General features: G+C 40.5%; 1 long non-coding RNA gene across 3 annotated transcripts in view; it reads left to right on the top strand.

The window, feature by feature from the left end:
- The first annotated feature begins 13,919 nt into the window (after window positions 1-13,919).
- LOC135175212 (uncharacterized) overlaps window positions 13,920-23,633 on the top strand; it is a 48,380-nt gene continuing 38,666 nt past the window's right edge. Inside the window, exons 1-2 of one of the 3 annotated variants that reach the window (XR_010302290.1) lie at window positions 13,939-14,025; window positions 18,364-18,420. This is a non-coding gene — a long non-coding RNA (uncharacterized LOC135175212). Of the gene's footprint in view, window positions 14,026-18,363; window positions 18,421-23,633 lie in introns of all 3 variants that reach the window. The other 2 variants (XR_010302288.1, XR_010302291.1) reach the window with 2 other exon arrangements.

Genomic DNA, 23,633 nt, shown 5'->3' with positions numbered 1-23,633 from the left:
AGTCTCTCTACTTCCATTATAAGTTACCTTTTATTCTAGGAAATTGGCAACAATTCAGAAAGCTTAAGTAATAATTATTAATTCAATAAACAAATGCTCCAACACTGTAAATATGCTAATAGCTTAACAGCCACAGATGTATGCAGTACAAGAGATAAAATCCAGTGACACTTTCCTCCTGGACAGAGATTACATATAATTTGATTTCTTTTCACACCACTGTTTGATGAATATTCATAGAATCACAGAATCAAGCAGGTTGGAAGAGAACTCCAACATCATCCAGTCCAACCTAGCACCCAGCCCTAGCCAGTCAAACAGACCATGGCACTAAGTGCCTCAGCCAGGCTTGGCTTGAACATCTCCAGGAACGGTGACTCCACCACCTCCCTGGGCAGCCCATTCCAATGCCAATCACTCTCTCTGATAACAACTTCCTCCTAACATCCAGCCTAGACCTGCCCTGGCACAACTTGAGACTGTGTCCCCTTGTTCTATTGCTGGTTGTCTGGGAGAAGAGGCCACCCCCACCTGGCTCCAACCTCCCTTCAGGTACTTGTAGACAGCAATGAGGTCCCCCCTGAGCCTCCTCTTCTCCAGCCTAAACACTCCCAGCTCCCTCAGCCTCTCCTCATAGGGTTTGTGTTCCAGGCCCCTCACAGCTTCGTTGCCCTTCTCTGGACACCTTCCAGCACCTCAACATCTCTCTTGAATTGAGGGGCCCAGAACTGGACACAGCACTCAAGGTGTGGCCTGAGCAGTGCTGAGTACAGGGGCAGAAGAACCTCCCTTGTCCTACTGGCCACACTGTTTCTGATGCAGGCCAAGATGCCATTGGCTCTCTTGGCCACCTGGGCACACTGCTGGCTCATCTTCAGCTACTCTCTACCAGTACCCCCAGGTCCCTTTCTTCCTGGCTGCTCTCAGCCACTCAGTCCCCAGCCTGTAGTGCTGCTTGGGGTTGTTGTGGCCAAAGTGCAGAACCCTGCCCTTGGCCTTGTTCAATCTCATCCCCTTGGCCTCTGCCCACCCATCCAGCCTGTCCAGGTCCCTCTGCAGGGCTCTCCTACCTTCCAACAGCTCCACAGCTGCTCCTAGCTTGCTATCATCTGCAAACCTACTGATGCTGCACTCAATCCCCTGCTCCAGATCATCAATAAAGATCTTGAACAGGACTGTGCCCAGCACTGATCCCTGAGGCACGCCACTAGTGACAGCTGCCAACTGGATGTGGCACCATTCACCACCACTCTCTGGGCCTGGCTTTCCAGCCAGTTCTTGATCCATATCAGAGTGAATCTGTCCAAGCCATGAGCTGCCAGCTTGGCTAGGAGCTTGTTATGATGGAAATATAAATCCTTATGTGAAAACAGTCTTTTTCCCCTGAATATTACTGTCCACCACAAAAAGGTTGCAGAAATGGATCTAGTTCCATGTACATATGATTTTTAATCTATTATTATGTCATCATTTTGAGAAATCATATGAGAGAACTGTTTCCATGGCTTATTATATAGAATATTTAGAAATCCCCTTTATTAGTGTCTTTTGCAGGACGCAAAGATGGAAGAAATTTAGCATTTTGATTCAAAGCTAAGATGAAATATTTTCTCCTTTGGTACCTGTCACTGTTCTTGTTTTACTTCGTTTACTTCTGTCAGATAAAACCTTTTAGCAGTATGAGGGCATTTTTTATCCACTTTAGTTAGAAAAGATCCTATTTCTAGTTATATTATGGATATTTAAAATAGTCCTCTTAGTCCTCTGTTAATTGGACCTAGAGTTCATGGGCAAGGAATCTTCTTATTGTGCTTCTTTAGTCATCAATTTTTGAAGTCTGCAGGGCAAAGAGATGGGAAAATCTCTACCACTGTCAAATAGTTCTTCTACCAAAAGGAATTGCTTAGAAATGACTCAACATCTTATGCTGAAAAAAAAAAAGGATTTATAATTCTATCATCTTGAAATCTGAATAACAGAAAATGTTTTGATGCTACACAGAATGATGATTATCAGTGAAGCGATCAGGATTACTAACAGAAGTGCTGTGGTACGAAGGCAGCTACAGCAAAGCGTCTTACCTCCTCACATCTGTGTGTTTGCTTTGAAGAAGGTCTTTTGAGATTGAACATTGAAAAAAAAAAAAGAGTTTCTGCAGGATGAAGATTTCCTCTGTTGATCTGCAGTGTGGATGGAAATAATGGGGACCTCTGTTCGTGCCTTTTTGGATCTGAATCAAAACTAATCACTTTTCCACTACTGGCTGCTACACTTAGCAAGCAAGGGAGAGAAATTCTAATGACATTTTGAGAGCTTTGTTTCTGATATCTTTTGCCTTTCACCTATCAGTCCCAAGACTTGGAGACTGCAGAAATCCAAACTTGCTTGGGTTATGAGAATTGGTTTTCCCATCACTACTTGAAAGCCTTTTTGTTCCACTTGGAAATTATCTGAATACATATTCACCTAGGTCTAGGTTTTGTTCAGCAAAACACTCTTTATTCAAATCTTGGTTGCTGATTTAATGTGAAGTGTCATGGCTTCAAATATGTTGTTTTCAAAACTATGCATTGAATTCCACAGAAGCACTTTATATTCATTCACAGCAGAAGAGCAGAGGCTGCTGTATTGTGTTAACTTCAGTGGGTATATGTCGTGTGGAAATATGCATCAGGTGGGCAAGTACTTCAGACTGGAAAAATCTGGAGCTGAGAAATAAATGCATTGATAGAAATGAAAATGTATTGGCTGACAAAAATTTACTGCCTTCTATAAATATACACTGTGAGAGAAAACCTGCTTATACATAAAAATACCATGCTATTGGTTCAAAATACTGTTACTGATTTCAGAATGCACTGGATTCAGCAAAATGGCATTGATTTAAGTTGCACACACTTCTCTAAAATTCTACTGTGTTGGTAAACAAATAAAGCACAAATTCAACTCAAATCTTTCCAGTGGTGACCCTGCACAGATGAGCCCTGTGAGTCTTTATTAAATCATGAGGACTTTAAAAAAAAAACTTTCATTTTCATTATCTTTATTTATACTTCTGAGACTCCCATTTCAGAGACAGGTGAGCTACCCTTTAGTCACAGAACTTTGTTTTCTGATGGATGCACACTTGTGGCATGTGCAGACAACCTGACAGAAACATAAAAGCCCAACAGACACCTGACAGAAGGCCAAGGCTTGAAAGGGGCTGATCAGCTTGATACTTCCCAGACATTAAAGGTGTCACTGGGCCTGGACTCTTGCTCTACTTTTGACTGGTTCTGTGGGCTTGGCCCTCCAACAAGTTAGAACTGCTCACACTGCACCCTTGACTTCAGGTTTAAATGGAGTACAGCTACAGAGATATTTTGAGTTGGTGTCCACAGAGCAAGCAATCTGAGAGTTGGATTCTCTCCTCTTAGAATGGGACACCATTTAAGGACACTTAGAATCACAGAATTGTTTTGGTTGGAAAAGACCTTTCAGATCATGAAGTTCAACCATCATCTAATTCTACCATGTCTGGTTCTAAGTCCTGCCCCTTAGTATCATACCTATGTGTCTTTTAAACTTCCATTGGTTAAGTGAGTTCTCACTTTCACTTTGGTGAGTATATGTTTTGAATACCACTGAGCAGGAGGTTCATCTTTCAAGAAAGGATATTATTTTAAGCTTAAAGTTTAATTGGTTCTGTACTAGTATATTCCTGACTGGCATCCAAACTTGTAGTGTGACTGTGTCAGAAAAGGGCTGAGTCATTTGGGGTACATTCAATTTTTGGGTGGTTGTTGCTGTCCATTTTGTCAGTGCCTCCATGGCATCATTCAGGACTATGTTTTGGTTTTGCTTGATTTAATTCCATAAGCTATGCTTAAAAAAAATATTCTTCCAGTTTTTCATTCAGAGAAGACTGGAAATAAGGACTTTTCCCCCCCTGATTAGTTGTTTGGTGTTTGTTATTGTTGTTTGCCCATACTTTTTTTAATCTGGAGAGCAAGGGAGTGGGATTGTCACTGAAATAAAAAAACAATCAAAAACCTTCTCAGATAAGAAGTGGAATTTCCATTTATTTAGTTCCAAAAAGTCATCCTGGTTAGATTACTCCCAAAACTCCAAGGAGGCAAAGTCACACCTACCTAATGCAATTAGGACTCTTACCTATTACATATTCATGGGGTATGACTCTCTAAGTGTCACCTGCCCTATACAGACCCCCTCTGACAAGGCTGTTCCCATATGCTTAAGTATGAAGTCCCTTTCTTATCTATAGTTAATCAATGAAAAAAGCTTTACAAAAGCAAGTGGAAGAAACAGTCTTATTCTACAGTTTTGAGACTGCTTCTAGATATTCCAAAACAAAACGTGGGAATCCATCCAATACGCCCAGAGCTTTTGAAAATCAAAAGAAATTAAAGAAGAAAACAAAAGCCTTTGAAATGCAAGGCTGAGGAATGCAAGGTCAGAGTAATAAAACAGGCACAAGACATAGATAAACACACACACATATATACATACACACACACACACATATATATATAAAGTCATCATTCTTGCAACCTAGTAGTGAGCACACTGAAATGTTCATAATTCAGATGCCCTGGAAGCTTGTTCCTGCTGCATTCTTTGGTGTGAAAGACACCTGTTCAGCAGTTATAGGGCCAGCAGTACACCAGCAACATTTCCTGCTGGATTGCAGGTGTTGGAATCTACAGGGAGAAGGTCATTAAATTATCATCTCTCTCCATCTGTCCCTAAGAAACAAAATGCGTATCACTGCTGAGACTGTTCACTTCAGAGGATGTCTCGCTGTCCATTTATCACTGAACAGCACACATGACACTTCCTGCACTTCTAAAATGCCAGCCACTATGATTTTCTATCTGGGAGGCTTATTAAAACCAGTACTGCTCCAAATAAATGTCTCTCTCTCTGAGTCTGCACACACACTAACAAAAGTACATCCAAACACCTCTGTATGCACACCATTTGATTGACTGTTTTTACTGTAAGAAAAATGTTCCCTGAAGAAAGGGGATTTGGACCTGGAGTTTTGCATCTCCTGCTGGTACCAATCCAAAAATAGAAGGGTTGGTAGCAAATGTTTCAATGTAGACAGTCATGAGTCACAAGAGACAGATATTCCTAGGCACTGTCTTACCAAATACAAACGGGCAGGGAATTTCTGCATTTTTCTTGTTCTTTTTTCTGTTGTTGCTGTTGTAGTTGCTTGTTTGTGCTGTGTGTCAATTGCAAGGGTGAAAACTTTTCTAAACCACATGAGATTAGCATTGCTTCTATAGTTTTGCTGAGAAGTAATCATTAAGGAGGGAGGAAAACTGCTTACTGGAAATGTGCTGGCAGCTTGCCACTGAACAATCCAACCTGGAGTCTGAAAGCTTTTTCATTATTCTTACAACCATCTGAGTATCTCCCACTGTTTCTATGCAAATCCAGATAGGCAGCTAGCCCATAAATCAGTTCCTCAGAGTCTCAAACATGTTGAGATAGTTCCTACACAGTGAAGTAACCCAGGTTGTGAGACATATGAAGTCACATCCACTGGTTCCATCCACTTTACTTGTCTGATATTTTTAACCTGTTACTTGAGGGAGAACTCAATGTATCCTGAGTGTGCTTACATCATTGATCCATTCAGCCTTTGTTCCAGCAGAAAAGCAGACAACTTAGCAGTACATCTAAAAATAGCAGCCAGTCTGAGTGCAAAGCATCAGAAATGTTCTAGAGAGTGTTTGTTTACTTACATCTTGGTAAGAGGGTCCAGATAAAACAAAATAAAACTTTTCCACTTGTTCTTCTTCAAAGTAAATTTGAATATAGGGCAGAACACTTAGAATGGCAGTTATTAAAGCTCTGACATTTGCTTCTAAGAACCTTAAAATATAAGCCATTAAATTCTGATGTATAAAGATATCTTGTCCTCAGTTATGCTTATAAGACAGCTACTTACAGTATGTTCCCAAAAAGCTCATTGGAGTTCTCAACAAGTACCCCTTTATTTTGTAGTTACACCAAAGAGTGCTGGTTGGGGTACTTTATTTGCAATTTAGGAAGCAGCTTCAGTGGAAAGGCATTTACGTGTCAGAGTACTTCATATCTTGCAGGTTTTTTAACCCTAGAAACAGAAAAGATATTTGGATGATTGTAATAAGTTAGAGAGGCCCAGATAATATTTTCCCATATCATCAGTACTGATGCAATACACAATTCTGTAGATGAAACATTACACTGGCAAAGTGATCAATTTAAAGCTGATGAAGGAACTAAAGGCACTAATATCATATTAAATGTTTTCATATTTACAGTCTAGCTGATTACAGCATCTCATAAATGACAGCTATGAATGGGGCAGGTACAGTGCTCCCTGATTTCCCAGCTCCAGTATACCACCAGGTTTTTACTACCTTTTATCCTTAAAAGAGCCAGAAGCATCAAAGGAAAAAAAGACCTGTCTGTGTGAAATAAAGCCTCCAACTTTGCTCTTGCTAAGTAAATTTGTTCCTTCAATCAGATAGCAATGCCCCTATGCAGATAAGCAATCAGAGATAAATGACACTTGAAAATTGTGTTGCAAAAGGGATGAAGCCTCATCTGAAAATTTACTGGAATAGTTTTATGTAGCTATTATAGCCTCCTCAGGTGTTCATCACCATCTGTTACATGAAATGCCATTGTCTTCTGTGTATGGCAGTGCCTGTGCTAAAATTACCTGGCATTTACTAATAGAGGGAAACATGAAGTAGCTTTGTCGTTCTTTTTCCTCTCAATGAGTGCTGACGTTAGATATGACACCAGAATTTCAAACTGGAAATTCTAAAGGGAAAAGTGACTTCTATTTCAAGAAAATCCATTTAATTTTGCAGAGTCACAAACTGTCAGAAACTGCCATTTAGTGGCTGTGATTTATGTAATATAACTCTGCATTTTAGTTTTGCCAGTAAACCAGCACCCTTATGGTGAACCAAGAGCCTCGCAGTTACTCCTGAGCTGTGCCTGTGGCATCTCTCATCAGCATTTCAAAGGTGTTTCAGGACTCTGAATTAAAAATCACATCTTCTCATCAGAGGAAAGCAGAGATGTAACTTTCAGACAGAGTTCTGACCTGAGGTCTCTGCACAATTCCAGACCCCCATGGCTTTCTCATTGCATACATTTTATGTTAATAATTTACAATCTTAGGACCCACAGCCCTGCATTTTTAATGGAAAGTCCCTGCTATACATATTAAATCTTATTTTTTAAGTGGCTCTGGTTGCTGGTGGTTCTGCATTTTGTAATCATTTGATAATCATCTCTCTGTTAGTTAATGGAAAGCTCTTTGTAAGTGTTAAATCATATTCTAAAATGAATATACAGAAAGTGGCTCACATGAGGAATCAACTTTTCCTGCAGCCAAACTTTTGAAAGGCTCAAACTCCACGTGCAAAATTCTGTAACACAGGTAATGTCATGTCAGTAACTTCTCAGAAAGGCCATGATTTTTGCCCATTTTGGCTGCAAAGAGGTTTATGAGCATTGTTTTAGTGCTTAGTGGAGGCCTTCTGAAGGAGATAGTCACAGGGGAAAAGCAATTCACTTGGTGAATTCAATCAGAGACTTTCTTACAGAGTTTTGCTAAAGAGCCTCTTGAGTATTTACTCACAAACATTAACATCCAGATTCCCAGGACCAACTACAGACAGTACCCAAACACTTGCAGGGAGTTTTATCAGTGTCTTGGCTTCTAATTCTTCCCAGGATCTAACAAGGGTGCTGGGAGAAAGGCAGACAATCTCTGACCTGATTCTGGTTCCTCTTGGCTCCAGAGTTGGCAAAGGCTTACAGGTGTAGGCAGGATATCTTGCAGTGTGCAGATGGGCACAACATTGTGCTGGCTAAGCAAGCCTATCACAAGAAGGCAATTAAGGCCTAGTCCTGGTAAACTCAAAGTAGTTCCAAGCAGAAAAACCTAAAGCATCAGGGTTTGTTATTATGGAGCAGAGCTAGCTCATAGCTTAGCAGACATAATACTGCAGAGCATGGCAGGATGCAATGTCAGCGAGGCACAATAAAGCAGAAGTAATGGCAGCAGCACATTGATTTTACTGGCTCGTCTCCTTTTATCACTGACCCTGGAGGTGTTCAAGAAAAGCCTGGCTGAGGCACTTAGTGCCATGGTCTAGTTGACTGGATAGGGCTGGGGGATAGGTTGGGCTGGATGATCTTGGAGGTCTCTTCCAACCTGGTTGATTCTATGATTCTATCAATAGAGTCCAAGTTTGCTCATCTACTCAACTTCCCAGACCCACAACAGGAGGAGGAGAGCAACACTTAAACTGACCTGGTAGGATTTATGCCCTACCAGGTCAACTTCCAACCTAAACTATTCTATGATTCTACTCTGAAAGAAATTCATGACGGAACATTTAATGACTGCTTTACACTTTAAAGCTGTATGGGCTAGAAGTTAGCCTTACCAATGTGCTGTAAGCTTTCAAGGTACTCCACACAAATAAAATGCCATCAAAACCATGTGTGCTACCAAGGTTCTCATGCACTGGAGCATGTAGAATTTTCTGCTTCAGTCATCTGCAAATATTTCTCAGAGCAAGGCTGCTAAAGTGAAACATCTGAATCTTTCACCTTTGTGAATGAATGAGTCCATTTCAAGCTCCAGAGGATTAAAAAAAAAAAGAAGAAGAAGAAGAAGAAGAAAAATACCAATGACAACTGCTACAAGTATGAAGCCAAGCTTTCACAGACAGGTAATAACCATACTCAGAGCTTGAGTGCTTGTATTCAGAACAGTGATACAAAACCCCTGCTGGAAATTTGTGCAAAGTTGGTGAGGGAGAAAAGAAGGATGGGAAGATAAACTGCACCAAAGTAATCTGAAAAATATATGATGAGCAAGTTGTCAAAAGTTTAGTGTTAACTTAGTTCATGATACAACCATTAATTGTAGCTTTACCTTTTTGGTGCATTAAAGAGGTATCATAGCCCAGAAATTAACAGCTTTAAAGAGTTGGTTGTTTTTTTGTTGATATACCTAAATATTTGGCAGCATGTTAGCAGAAAAAGAGAGAGTGATTTGCCATTGGAATGGGCTGCCCAGGGAGGTGGTGGAGGCATTGTCCCTGAAGGTGTTCAAGAAAAGCCTGGCTGAGGCACTTAGTACCGTGGTCTAGCTGACTGGATTGGGCTGGGGGATAGCTTGGACTGGATGATCTTGGAGGTCTCTTCCAACCTGGTTGATTCTATGATTGGGTTCAACATTCTAGTTGTTTTGGTCATATGGTCTGCTGTTTGCCATTATTAATCTCCACCAGATACTGGATTGCAGAGGCCAGAAATTATTGTCCCTGTCTTGTCTTTTTTTTCCTCCACAAAAACCATTGATCCAGAAAAGAATTAAGGACAGAGGTTCATGCCTCATATTTAATGTTTGTGGGACACTGTTACAACTCTCTCATCTGCAGGTATGGCACTAAGCAACAAAAGTGGGTGCAAGCTAAACTATTTGGAAAGCTCTTTATACATAATACGTAACTACAGAAAAAGCTTGTGATATGCATTTTGGTTTTTGAACAAAGGACATAACTTTCAGTTAACAAATAAAGAAAGAGGAAACTACTGACAACTGATTTTCACATTATGAATCATATGTCATTTTCTCCCTAAGAACAACAATATTTCTTCTTGTCTTTATATTTGTTTAGTAACACATGGATTTGTTATAATAAAGTGATACAGAAACAACAAACATTTTAAATACACAAGAAAGATTTGTCCCTGCTTCAATGAGGATTGCCAGCTCTCCCTAGACACTGTCCCCTATTGCAAATACCTTGGTGTAACTGCAGTCCTTCCATGATATCACTACAAGCCAGTTTTTACTTTGTTAAACCTGTCACTTTTGGCAGCTGTGCTCTTGCTTCTGTCATATTTCTTTTTCTTAACTATCTGCTTGATGGAAACAGGGAAATTGCCCCATCATTCAACAGGAGAAAGACATGGACATGTTGAAGTGAATGTAATGAAGAACCACAAAGACAAATAAAGGACTAGACCATCTGGTATAGAAGAAAGACTGAGAGGGCTGAGAGATTTCAGTCTGGAGAATTGAAGATTCAAGAGAATTTTGTCAGTGTGCATAAACACCTGATAAGAGAAAAAATCAAACTGGACATAGCCCTGAGCAACCTGCCACAGCTGTCCCTGGTCTGAGCAGAAGGCTGGACTAGACAGTCTCCAAATGACTCTACAGCATAGAATCAGTCATACAATCACAGAAGCATAGAATCACAAAATGGACTGGCTTGTAAAGGACTTCCAAAAGGTCATCTAGTCCAACCTGCCTGCAGTAAGCAGGTGGATCCTCAACTAGATCAGGTTGGTCAGTCCTGTCAAGTCTCACCTTGAATATCTCCAAGGATGGAACCTCAACTACTTCCCTGAGCAACATGTTCCAGTGTTCCACTACATTCATGGTTAAGAACTTATTCCTAATACCCCATCTAAACCTACTACTTGAAAAGCTGGAATTTTGCTTTCCTAAAATTTAGAGTCTCATTGGCTTCATAATCCTTAGGACAGTGCACTGCACTAGTGCATGACTGTTGCAGCCCAGGCTGCCTTCAGCCTTTGACAGCCCTTATGACTTCACTTGCAATTGTGACCAACAGGTCCAATAACATATCCCCTTATGCAGGGCTGTTAATTTTTTGTCTTAAGAAGTTGGCACCCAGCCACTCTGAGAGCCTCCTGGATTGCCTACATCTAGCCATGCTGCCTTTCTAATAGATGTTGGGGTGCTTAAAAGCCCCCAGAAGGATGAAAGCCTGTGAAGCCTAAGAAGGCTTCATCAATAGACTCTGCCTGACCAGGTGGCCTGTAGTAGACTCCTACCACAATGTTTCCTTGGTTGTCCTGATCCCTCATACAAACCCACAAGCTTTCGACCTGCTCACAGTTATTCTTTGCCAACAACTCTTTATACTCTATCCAGTTCTTTACATAGAGGACAAGATCTCTACCCCTTTTTCCTCTCCTGTCTCTTCTGACTAGCTTGTGGCCATTGATAGCCACACTCCAGTCACAGGATTAATCCAATCAAGTTTCTATAATTGCCACAATGTCACAGCTTTCCTGTAGCAGGATAGCTTCCAGTTCCTCCTGTTTATTGCCCATGCTGCATGCATTAGTGTAGAGGCACTTCAGCTGGGGTGCCAGTCATGTCTCCTCCTTAGAGGGGCACCCCTTTATTCCCCCAAGGCATTTTATGGGAGCTATCCTCTTGTCTTCTGTTACCTCAGAGACCCCTGGCTCACTTCTAGAAGACCTTACCTTTATGTATAATTTCATTTTATTGTTGCTACTTTCATTAAAGCATTTTTAGTTTGCTGGGGCTTTGTTTGGTTTGGATTTTTTCCAGTCCACAAGTCTCTCTCCCTTAGTCAATTTATCTTCTCCTTTGTGAAGGTAAAGGGGTTAACAGATTACATCTGTTATTTTTCTAGTAGCCAATCCTGCCCTAGTCCTTGACAACTGTGCTCCTGAAAAGGATTTGCACCATGTAGACTGAAGGAGTAAGTGGTGAAGAAGCTCCATATTGGTTTAAGCAGCTTAAGTCAAGTTTGACATGTGTTAGAAATGCATATCAGATATTCATGGATATCCAAGTTTTCCAGATTAAGCCTTTAAGAACAACTGAATTGCATCTCTGTACAGCATTCTGCACCCATTCAGCAAAATCTTATCTTTCTTTTTCCATAGGAATGGGATATATTCTCTAGAGTGCCACCTGTCCACTTGTTTAAGCACTGGTCTCCCTGTGAAACTGACCCTTACAATTTCTCCCTTCAGCACCAGGAGCAACTGACCAAGGAGAAATAGTGACTACTCATTTTAAAGGTTGTATATTTAGACTGAATCTGAAATGAAGAATCTATTCCAAGTAGCTGTTTTGAAGCTGAAGAGATGCATGTCCAGAGAATCATGGTTTTCAAAGATGCTGGAAAATCAATGTCTTTCCTAAGGTTGGAAGAAAAATAAACTCCACAACCCCCTACATACCCAGATCACAGTTCTCCCCTCTGTACTTCCCATTTCTTCTTTTATGGCAATGTCCTACACAAGGGTATATAACACCTACAGCCATTATGATATTGTCAACAACAAACTGTGTCAAACTGATCTAATATCCTCCCATGACACAAGAACAAGCCCTGTGGCAAGAGACAAAAAAAGATGTCATACCATTACTCCGGTGGGTTTTTTGATGCTGTCCCACATGACATTCCCTTAAATTCAGAAAGCATGGTCTGGAGGAAGCTGTTGTAAGCAATGTAAAAAATATTTCAGAGCTGTAACAGCACTACCCTTTCATTAGCACAAAAAAAAAAGGGTGACTTAACCAACGACCTGTATCTGTAACTGTAGAACATTGTCAAGGTTGACCACATAGTTTAAGAAATAGTGTATCTGTGAACTTCTCAGATGATACTAAATGGAAGAGATTAGAAGAGTGTTGGAAGGATGATGATTCAGAATACTCCTGATATCATGGGAAAAGGTCAGAAAATGCAATGAAATTTGTGGAATATGCAAAAGAGTACACTTGGGAAAAAACTTCATTGCTGTCTACAACTACCTGAAGGGAGGTTGTAGCCAGGTGGGGTTGGTCTCTTCTCCCAGGCAACCAGCAACAGAACAAGGGGACACAGTCTCAAGTTGTGCCAGGGGAAGTCTAGGCTGGATGTTAGGAGGAAGTTGTTGGCAGAGAGAGTGATTGGCACTGGAATGGGCTGCCCAGGGAGGTGGTGGAGTCACCATCCCTGGAGATGTTCAAGAAAAGCCTGGCTGAGGCACTTAGAGCCATGGTCTAGTTGAGTGGCTAGGGCTGTGTGCTAGGTTGGCCTGGATGATCTTGGAGGTCTCTTCCAACCTGCTTAATTCTATGATTCTATGATTCTCTTCCAAGTATTAGAAAATTACCTTCATGCAGGTTACCATAAAGTAAATATTCTTAACAGAAACAGAAACAAAAGAGGCTATTTGATCAAAGTATAGAAGTTTATCCTCATGTTCAGATGGAGCTTCCCATATTCCAGCTGTTGCTTTCCTTGGAGAAAAGAAGTCCAAAATCTAGTCCCATGCTTTTGAATTCTTGTCCTTTAGACATTTATTAGCTTTAATAGGATTCCTTCTCAGAATCCTCTATATTATTTTAATATACTTTGGAAATAATGTTTAGGGTACCTAAGACGGAAAAAATCTTAGTTGTTCATAAGATCTATTGGCTTGATTTTTTTCCCCTGTAAACACCACAAAATTAATCACACATTATGTGACTTCTTTTTTTTTAAGTGTGTTGTACCATAAAGTTAATAACAGTAGATCCTTTAGATATGAAAAGAAAAAATAAAAGCAATCATTTTCAGCAGGATTGGTTTTAAAGCTTTAGCTGCAGAACTACAGCTTTCTGGTGGTTTAAATTTTCAAACTAAAATATAGGACTAGCCACTTTATTAAATGAAACAAATCTACAGGAGACAGTTCTGCTAATTTAGCTGATTTATAGAACATCTGCTTGTGTATTGCACTTCAATTCAATTTCCAGAGCCCACTGAGTCTAGCCTGGGTGATCTCCAGTGTGTGGGGTGGTAGGTAGCATCCAAACCATCACAATAAATAAACAAAGTTTTGGTACACAACTCAGTAACTAAAGAATGGAATAAGAGCCAGCAGTGTGCCCAGGTAGCCAAGAATCATCATCCTGGCCTGTGTCAGGAATAGAATGGCAACAGGACCAGGGAAGTCTTTCTGCCTCTGTACCCATTTTCCACCATATCTGCCCCTATCCCTTTTCCCCCCTAACCCACAGCACCTGGGTTCTGTTGGAGTCTCCTCCCACCCCAGGTGTGAGCACTTTGCTCTCCCTGCCCACTCCCTATTTAATGGGCCCCAGGAAAGGCAGTGTCCAAGCTTGCCCATCTGGGCAGAGGGATCCTCCTGATCCTGTCATCTCTGGTGAGTACCCATGGTGTGCACTGGGTGGCTGGTGAAGGGGACTCAAAGGCCGGGGGGCCTGGTGGTGGCCCCCCGGTTCCATAGGAGTAGGCTTCATTCTGATTGCAGCATCACTCACAAGTGCTGGCTGGGTCTTTGCACTGAGGCTGAGCTCCTCTATGTTCTGCTGCTTCTTTCTGCTCGCTTGTAAAGCTGACAGGAATGAATCTGTGCAATGTTTATGAGAGGCACTGAATCAGCATGGAGGAAGCCTGGCAATGAGGGGTCAGTTCCATCAAGGCAAGGTGGGCTCAAGTGCCAATATTTACATCTCAAACCACTGCTTCATTTGCCAAGTGGGCAGTGTATTTAGCAGCTCACAACTTGTGCCACTGGTGCCTTTAAGTGAAAAATCCCCCCTGAAATTCATAGAATCAGTCAGGGTTGGAATTTTAGGTTAATTAAATCGATTTCCCCTGGTAGTTTTGCCTTGTTTGAATAAATCTCTTTGTGACAAAGCTCTACTTTATATATAGCAAGTTCCTTAACCTAAATCAACTAAGGTCCACTATATAAGGTATGAATTTTTAGCCAGAGGATTGATATTTGGTGGACATGTCCAGAGAAGGGCAACAAAGCTGGTGAGGGGACTGGAGCACAGCCATGTGAAGAGAGGCTGAGGGAGCTGGGGGTGTGCAGCCTGCAGCAGAGGAGGCTCTGGGCAGAGCTCATTGCTGGCTACAACTACCTGAAGGGAGGTTGTAGCCAGGTGGGGGCTGGGTGTTAGGAGGAAGTTGTTGTCAGAGAGAGTGATTGGCATTGGAATGGGCTGCCCAGGGAGGTGGTGGAGTCACCATCCCTGGAGGTGTTGAAGCAAAGCCTGAATGGGGCACTTAGTGCCATGGTCTGGTTGACTGGCTAGGGCTGGGTGCTAAGTTAGGCTGGATGAGCCATGAGTTCTCTTCCACTCTGATTGATTCTATGATACTAGTGCATTAACAGAATTTAAAGACTCCTAGTGTTGACACAGCTGCCTTGAACTGTTTTGCTGAACTTAAGTGATTTCTGAGCCTGTTTGAGCAATGTCAAGGATTTAATTTTTCGAGTTTACATGTCAGTAATTTTGTGTTCCACTGAAGAAAGATTGGATTGAGTGAATCTCCCTAGAAAGCACCTAAACCACTGCATGTTAGAAAAATGCACAAGTGCATCACTGGTGATTGTTTTTGTTCTTCCTTATTTTAATAAGAGCTGGAATACTTATGATTCAGATGCACTGATTTAGCAAGGCTGAAATGGGATTTCAGTATCAGTGATACACACTTCAATTTCTGACTATTACTTTTGCCTTCCTTCTTCCTTCCAGAATTGTGTGTGTCCCTTTTAAGATGAGGAAAATACACTAGTATCCCTTTTTTCATTCCTGCAGTAGTTAATGTGATGCTCCAGGAATGCAGTTTATTATGCATGCCGAGGGAGTTGATTGTTTAAAGCATATTAGCACCTAGATAAACAATCTATTTTTGTCTTGGATTTTTCATAGATGAAATAAGCATTCTTGTTCATACATCAAGTTCTTAGGTTAATTTTACAACTATTTTTATCAGAAACATTTTCCCTGGGTTTTCTTCATTTTAAAGTAACTTTTCACAGTGATACCTAAATAAGTTGTAACAATATAGTGCTTTTCCCAGGATCTAGTCTCATAGAATAAAAAGAGGGTGATTTCCTTTTCTGTGTGATCTTTCTTTTTGCTCTTAGCTTTTTTATTGAGGTACCATATCTCTTAGCTTGTACTTAGGAAACCTACAGCCTTGGGAATGGATATTGCATATAACTTAATTCATATTTGTCTCTAATCAGATAGTTTTTCACATAGTTTGTCTAACTGTTCTCTGTGTTCGTATGTGTCCTGAGGCTCTTTAAAGTTGCTTGTGCACACTTTGAAGCTGTTTGTGTGAGCAGAGGGTAGGTTAGGACCATGTCCTTCTCCCACAGTTAGGTGTCAGACTGTCTCCTTTCTATATAGCAATTTATGTTAGGCCATACCTATGTTTCTTGTGCTTCCCTGGGGTACTATATATATGTAACTTGCTCAATGCACCTTTTTCAGTTCAAAGTGTCTGAAATGATGTTAGACTATATTGGTGCCCACTGAAATTTCTGCTGGTATTCCATGTACAGAGGCAGGATGTGAAAGGCCTGAAGCAATTCAAGAACATAAGTAAGGCCAGAATATGTTGCTAAGATGCACATTGGGAATAGGGTGCCTTGCATTTTACTGGCTCATTTGTTATGACATAGGTTGTGCTCAACTGAAAAAGAAAATCAGTAATTATCTTAACCTTAAAACTGTGTTGAGAGTGACTCAACTAGTAACCCAGCTTGATTACTAGACCTGTTTATGACTGAACATACAAACTTACTTGGGAGTCTGTTGAAGGAAGCAAACACTGCTTTTTAAAAAACCAAACCAGAACAAACCAAAGCCATATAACATCATATAATGTCTGGGTGCATGGATCAAATGTAAGCAAAACTTTTAATGGCCCTCTGTTACCCTTACAGAGTTGTAGTTCACATGCCTAATGGTCACTTGACTGAAATGGATAGAAGGTAGACTATTTACCCTTCTTCTTTCAATAAAGAAACTTAGTTAACTGATATTTTGCAAATATTCCTCAGAGTCCTATCTGAAGCTATATACCTACTTACATTACCTGACTGATAGAAATTGCTTTCATTATAGAATCATAGAATCAACCAGGCTGGAAAAGACCTCCAAGATCATCCAGTCCAACCTAGCCATTCAATTAGACCACGGCACTAAGTGCCTCAGCCAGGCTTTGCTTGAGCACCTCCAGGGACAGTGACTCCACCACCTCCCTGGGCAGCCCATTCCAATGCCAATCACTCTCTCTGACAACAACTTCCTCCTAACATCCAGCCTAGACTTCCCCTGGCACAACTTGAGACTGTGTCCCCTTGTTCTGTTGCTGGTTGCCTGGGAGAAGAGGCCAACCTCCACCTGGCTACAACCTCCCTTCAGGTAGTTGTAGACAGCAATGAGGTTCCCCCTGAGCCTCCTCTTCTGCAGGCTGCACACCCCCAGCTCCCTCAGCCTCTCCTCATAGGGTTTGTGTTCCAGGCCTTTCACCAGCTTCATCACCCTTCTCTGGTCATGTTTCAGCACCTCAATATCTCTCTTGAATTGAATTCAGCTTTCCCTCCTTGTTTAATTCAGAATTTTATGTTAGATTTCTGACAGAAAAAGGTAGCATAAAGAAATTGAAAGTGATTGTACTCAGAAATACTCTACTGGTGATAAAAACTAGGAATAGAATAGGAAACAACAGTCTTAGGTAACTCGTCTATATGCATTAGGCAGAGTAGAGTAACTGGATATGAAACACTAAGAGTCAGAAATAGCTGAACCTTTGCTAGTATTTTTTTCCACAGAATGACAGAAAACATCTGGTTGTAAGAGTCCAACCTTCAACCCAGCACTGAAGGCTCAACACTAAACCATGTCCCTCAGTGCCAAGCCCACATACTGCTTAAATCCCTCCAGGGATGGTGATTCCATCCACTCCACTGTCCTGGACAGACCATTCCAATAATTGATAATCCTCTTTGACAAAAAGTACTTTCTAGCATCCAGTCTGAACCTCCCCTCATGCAGCTTGAAACCATTTCCTCTAGTCCTGTCCTTGCCACCAAGGAGAGAGGCTGGCCATGTCCTTGGATCAACTTCCCTTCAGGTAGCTGCAGAGAGTGATGAGGTCTCCCCTCAGCCTTCTCCAGCCTGAACAAACTCCAGCTCCCTCAGATGCTCCTCATAGGTCATGTGCTCCAGACCTTACATGAGCCTTGTAGCCTTTCTCTGGACACGCTCCAGAACCTCAATGTCCCTTCTGTAGTGAGAGGCACAGCACTGAACATGGCCTCAGCAGTGCTGAGTATAGTTTCTACTAGTTTTAGTGTGACTGGAGTTCATCCAAAAACACATAACAAAAAATAATCATGCTGAGCACATCCAGCCTCCAACATATCCTTAAGACATTGACAAATATGGAGGGGAAAAAACCTGAGTTCATTCTGAGAGCAGATAAATTTCACTCTTTTGAGGGGGAGATCAAAATTTACAAAAGAGGGGTTTAGAGCTTGTTTATATTGGATAGGAATTACATCAGAGAAAAGCTCTTGAGAAAAGTTTAGAGTCTTAACATGCCCAGGTGTTGTTAATACAGTTGTTGTTAACTCAGCATAGCTTAGTGTTGCTGACCTTAAAAAAGAGTGGACTCTGTGGAAGGTGGTAAGCTTTTGAGATCAACAGTGCAAACACTTCTCCCTTCCCAGCCTTCCTGTCTTTGAGAGCTATTATCTACCAGCTGTCCAAAACATCCTGAGAAGAAGGTAAGATAAATGTGTTCAGTTGGATCACTTGATCTATTTCTATCTAAGAGAAGTAATTGATAGAGAATTGAAGTGATACAGATCTATATCAGAACTTCTATACAGGTCCATCTTCTCCTATAGAGATAGAAAGCTGTATTGCCTGATTGTTACATAAGGTCATCAGGACAGAATGAAGCCTATTTAATGTCAACATATAACTTCCATGTAAGACAAAACTTTTAAGAATGCCACCCAATTGAACTAAGTGAGCAGCTCCTCAGAAGGACCTTGGAGTCCTAGTAGACAGCAAGTTCTCTAAGGGACAGCAATATGCTGTTGTGGCCAGGAGGGCCAATGGTGTCCTGGGCTGTATGCAGGATAGTGTGTGCAGCATGCATAGGGAGGTTCTTCTCCCCTTCCACTCTGCCCTGGTGGGACCACACCTGGAGTATTGTGACCAGTTTTGGACTCCCTAATTCGAGAGAGACAGAGATCTGCTAGGGAGAGCCCAAGAGAGAGCCATGAGGATGATTAGGGGACTTGAGCATCTCCCCTGTGAAGAGAGACTGAGAGATGTGGGGCTGTTTAGCCTTGAGAAGAGAATACCAAGAGGGAATCTGATCAATGTGTATAAATGTCTGAGAGGCAAATGTCAAGTGGATGGGGCCAATCTCTTTTTGGTGGTGCACAGTAATAAGGAAAGGAAGAAATGATGCAAACTTGGACATAGAAGGTGTGCTAGTTTGAGGCTAAGTGGAATATTTTAATGAGAAAAAATAGATTCTAGGCTGTGAAAAGGAAATAATGGTGATGCCTACTTCACTCATAGACTTTCTGAGATGTATAAAACCAAGGACACAAACACAGATAAGACAGTCTCTAGCTGTTGGAATCGGTGTCTATGTTTTCTCCCTGGGCTGTTCTGCATAGATCTGTGTAACCCAACTAATCATTCTGCTTCTAACCCCTGCTTGCCAATCCTCATAACCCACCTTGCACATAAGGCAGACTCTGGGATAGAGTAGAGGGGTGGAAAGAAGGTGGAAAGGTGGTTGGGAGCCCCTACTGGGAACTCTGATTTCTGGGAGGGGTATTGTGTTTCTGCATTATATTTAACTTGTATATAGCTGTAAATATTTGTGTATATTGTGTAAATATCTGCTTGTATATTGTGCTAAGCTGTGAATATATAGCTTCATTCTTTAACTTCCACCCAACTGAGACTAGTCTGGGTGATTTCATCATGTGGGGGAGCAGGTTATTCCCAAAACAGCACAGAAGGTTTCACCTCAATGTGCAGATAAACTTCTTTACAGTGACAGAGCACTGGAGCAGGCTGCCCAGAGAGGTTGTGGAGTCTTCTTCTCAGGAGTCTTTAAAAACCTGCCAGGATGCATTCCTTTGTGGACAACCCTAGGCAATCCTACTTTTGGCAGGGGGTTGGGCTCTATGATCTCTGGAGGTCATTTCCAAACTAACATTCTGTGAAAGGTTGTTATGGTATAGGTACATTTTTTGCTTATGTAGCAGAAATCAGGGATTTTACTAAAGAAAAAAAAAATCCAACACTTTATACTCAGATTTCTTCCAGTATAATTTAGCATAAATTCAGATAGAAGCATTTACTGACCAAAAAGTGAAACACAGTGGATTTTTTTTCCTAAATATAAGCACCAACTGCTTAAAATAGCAAAGTATAATTAAGAAAAAAAAATCTAGATAACAGAGTTAATTAAAAATTTAATTGTATCTGTAAGAATTACCAAGGGCAGCAGAAAAAAACCAAACATTGCTTGATGTTCTGCATTTCTTTCTTTTTTTTTTCTTTCCTCCCTCTATTCTTTTTTAACTGTTTCTGGAAGCTCATTCAGCCAAACTGCAGAGTGCAAGAGCATCCCCTGCAGGAACATTTCAGCCCACATTGATTTTCTCTGTTCTAGTGTTTTTTTTTTTCCCTGTGTTAATTTGTATTCATGTTGCAAGGAGCATAGTAATTGTGTCTAGAGAATTAGGGAGGGATGGCTATTGCAGGGGTAATAAAATTGCTATCAGTGTTTTAAGCTGGTAAAAGGATTGTGAGCTTCAGTAGAGGATTTACAAAGATGTGATGAAATATGAAATATATATCAGGTGGTTCTTCTCTGCAGCACTACTTATAGATGTATTTTTCTTCGAGATTATAAATGGGATGGTTTAAAGCCAGCAGCTGTTGCTAAGCAAACTAGCAGTAGAACTCTCTGAAAAAGAACCTTTTGGGGGTTTGTCCATAACCACAGACATGTACACACATGCACACTAAATATCAACCTATTAGAGATACAGCCAGAAAGTCTAACACCTGTTAGTCATTGGTTGTACCAAAGAATGCAGTAAGTCTGGACAGCAATTTTCAAGCATAAAAGTGTTGCAGACAGTATAGATAATATGAATAACATCCTGAGGATGATATTTGAATGAAAACAGGTACAGTGTTAGAAGTTTTGGTAATCAGTGTATATTATAAAATTGAACAGCAACAAAGTTTTGGTTTTGAGGGTTTGGTTTTTTGTTGTTGGTTTGTTGTTTCTGGAGGTGTCATTATCACCTATACATATCCTTTACATCATAACTAAATTGTAAATCTGCAAATCTGGACTCAGCATAAAAGGTCAGAAAGATTCATCCACCCAAGCTAATTGAAACAACAAATTTCCCCCAAATTTATGATATTCCCTAACATAGGATTACCTCATAATGATCTGGGACTTGAAATGGGGTTCAATGAAATGTACAGCTATTATAAATACCATGTAAAATGAGGGTCTCAGGATGCCCTGCATGTTGTCTTGTTTGTTTTGCTCATCAGAGTTTGTCTTATTTTGAAAATCTAGAAGATATTAGTTTTTGTTATTTCTTAAGTAAAGCAGTGCTTTTTTCCCCTCACGAATGACTGGTAGCAATGGGTGACAAGTCTGTCCTTTGTTCATTTTTGGTTCATTTTGGATTGCCACTAAAGACAGGCAAAAGGTGTTTTTTTTCCTTACTATGTTTTGGTGATTTTCAAACTAAGGATTTATATTCTTTAGCCACTGACATTCTTCTTCCATAGATGTGATTGTTTATCTGGAAACAATTAGCATCCAGGAAATCATCTCTTTACAAATCTTAGTGGTGATTGCTGGCGGACATTTGGGACCACATTAGTGGTCATTTGTGGCAGACAAGTTCAACAAGGTAATGATGTCTAAATGTGACTAAAATAAGTCACTGTGGATAATATGACAGTGTTTAGCCTTTTTCTAAGTGGTGTTTAGCAAGAGGCTAGGCTCAGGCAATGGTACCATTTTAGATAGCTTGAGAGAAAGAGCTGCACTGCTTTTAGAGAGGTAAATTCTGATCTGTGAGGCAGGTAGTCCCAGACATATGACAGCAACAAGTTGCTGTTTCTGAAGCTCTCTGTGATTACTGTACCACATTAGAAATTCAGAAGGGTATGCACCTGTTTCTAGTAGTGAGCTGATGAGATCAAATAAGTGTCACTGCTCCAGATAAGATTGTCAGTTCCAGTCCTCAAACAAGCACCCATGTTCTGCTGAGGAAGACAAGAAGCTGTTCCCTGATGAAAAAAATATCAAATACTTTTTCTGGTAGGGTGGTTTTATTTGTTTGTTGGGGTTTTTTTCCCCCTAAAAAAATTCACAGTGGTTTCAGGAAGGGAAGATTTGCACAGGCTGGTGAAAGGTTGCTGAAATACACTGTTAGTTTGCTACTGATATTTAATTCTATAGATACCATCACTACACAGACATACTCACCACCAGTAAAGAAAATATTCTTTTGTTGTTATCTTCCTCTTTACCTTTGTAAAGTGGATAAAACCAACAATGAAAACCAAAGAACAAGATCACTAATGCACCCAAACAAATGTGTTCCCAGGGAGGTGGTGGAGTCACTGTCCCTGGAGGTGTTCAAGAGAAGCCTGAATAAGGCACTTAGTGCCATGGTCTGGTTGACTGGATTGGGCTTGGGGTTAGGTTGGGCTGGATGAGCTTAGAGGTCTCTTCCAACCTGCTTGATTCTGTGATTCAACCCTCCCTCCCCCCAAACCTGTTACAGAAATGTAGATCCAAGAAAATATTTTAATTTCATATTGATTGTTTGCATGTTTTTAATAACAATTAAGCCCATATTTTACTAGCTGAGTTCCAAAGATGTTGTCTCTAATCTCACTATTATTAAAGTGAGGGCTTTAAGAACAGTGGCATTACTTTCAGCAATCTGTGTGTCACTGTAATTCAGAATAGCACTCTCTTTCAGTTCAGATGATTACTCCAGTGCAGCAACAACTATTTCCTAAACCTATACCAGCTATTAAAGTTATTTGTTCAATGCTATGACTAAATGACCCACAGGTTAAAATGCTGGTACCTTTCAAATTCCTGATGGCAGCCACATTACCTAGGAAGTTACTTGCATCCAGTGGCTTTGTCTTAAATACAAAACTAATGGAGAGGACAGTATATTCTTTAGTAAGAAGACTATACAGTGGCAGGCTGAAGTAGTTTTTCATTTAGTTCAAGGTAATAGAAATTATTATTTCTGTCATTTTAGAAGCAGCACTGCTATCATATTTTGTAATAGTTGGTAATATAAATTACCAACTCTTTCTTTTTTCTCTCAGTAAAATCATACTTGTTACCTACTGGGCTTCTGAGTGCATAAAAAAAAAAAATCAATGTTAAATGTTACCTATTAGAAGTCATGTTCCAAAGTTCAGGACAGTAAACACTTTAGGAAGAGCAGACTATTCAGATATGACATTGTGCCAAATAATACTTCAGTTTTGATATATATGTAAAATCCATAAACTTCTACTCAAATAAAAAGACAGATATATATACACCTATATATGAATACACATATTTCATATGTGTATTCATATATTTCATATATACACATATATATGAATACACATATATTTCACAGTTGAATACAGATGTATGTGAAATAAGGCTTGGAAATGTATATGTCTTCCAGTTCCTCAGTGTCCTTGTTGTGCATGATCTATCAAATCTCATGCACAGAGATTTACCCTCCTGGTTACTATGTCATTGATTTGATATCTTCTGCACTCTCTGTGCTTTACTTCAGCTTCATTCCTACCCTTGCACTCCTTTATCTGAGGAGTTTCAGCAGTAAGGTAAATCAGATGTGTAAAATTCCTTCTGCTTTGGTCAGATATACCCTCCTGT

Source organism: Pogoniulus pusillus, chromosome 5, assembly GCF_015220805.1.
Source record: "Pogoniulus pusillus isolate bPogPus1 chromosome 5, bPogPus1.pri, whole genome shotgun sequence".
Lineage (NCBI taxonomy): Eukaryota > Metazoa > Chordata > Aves > Piciformes > Lybiidae > Pogoniulus > Pogoniulus pusillus.
The sequence above is the reverse complement of the archived record's forward strand: the minus strand, read 5'-3'. Positions and strand labels throughout refer to the sequence as shown.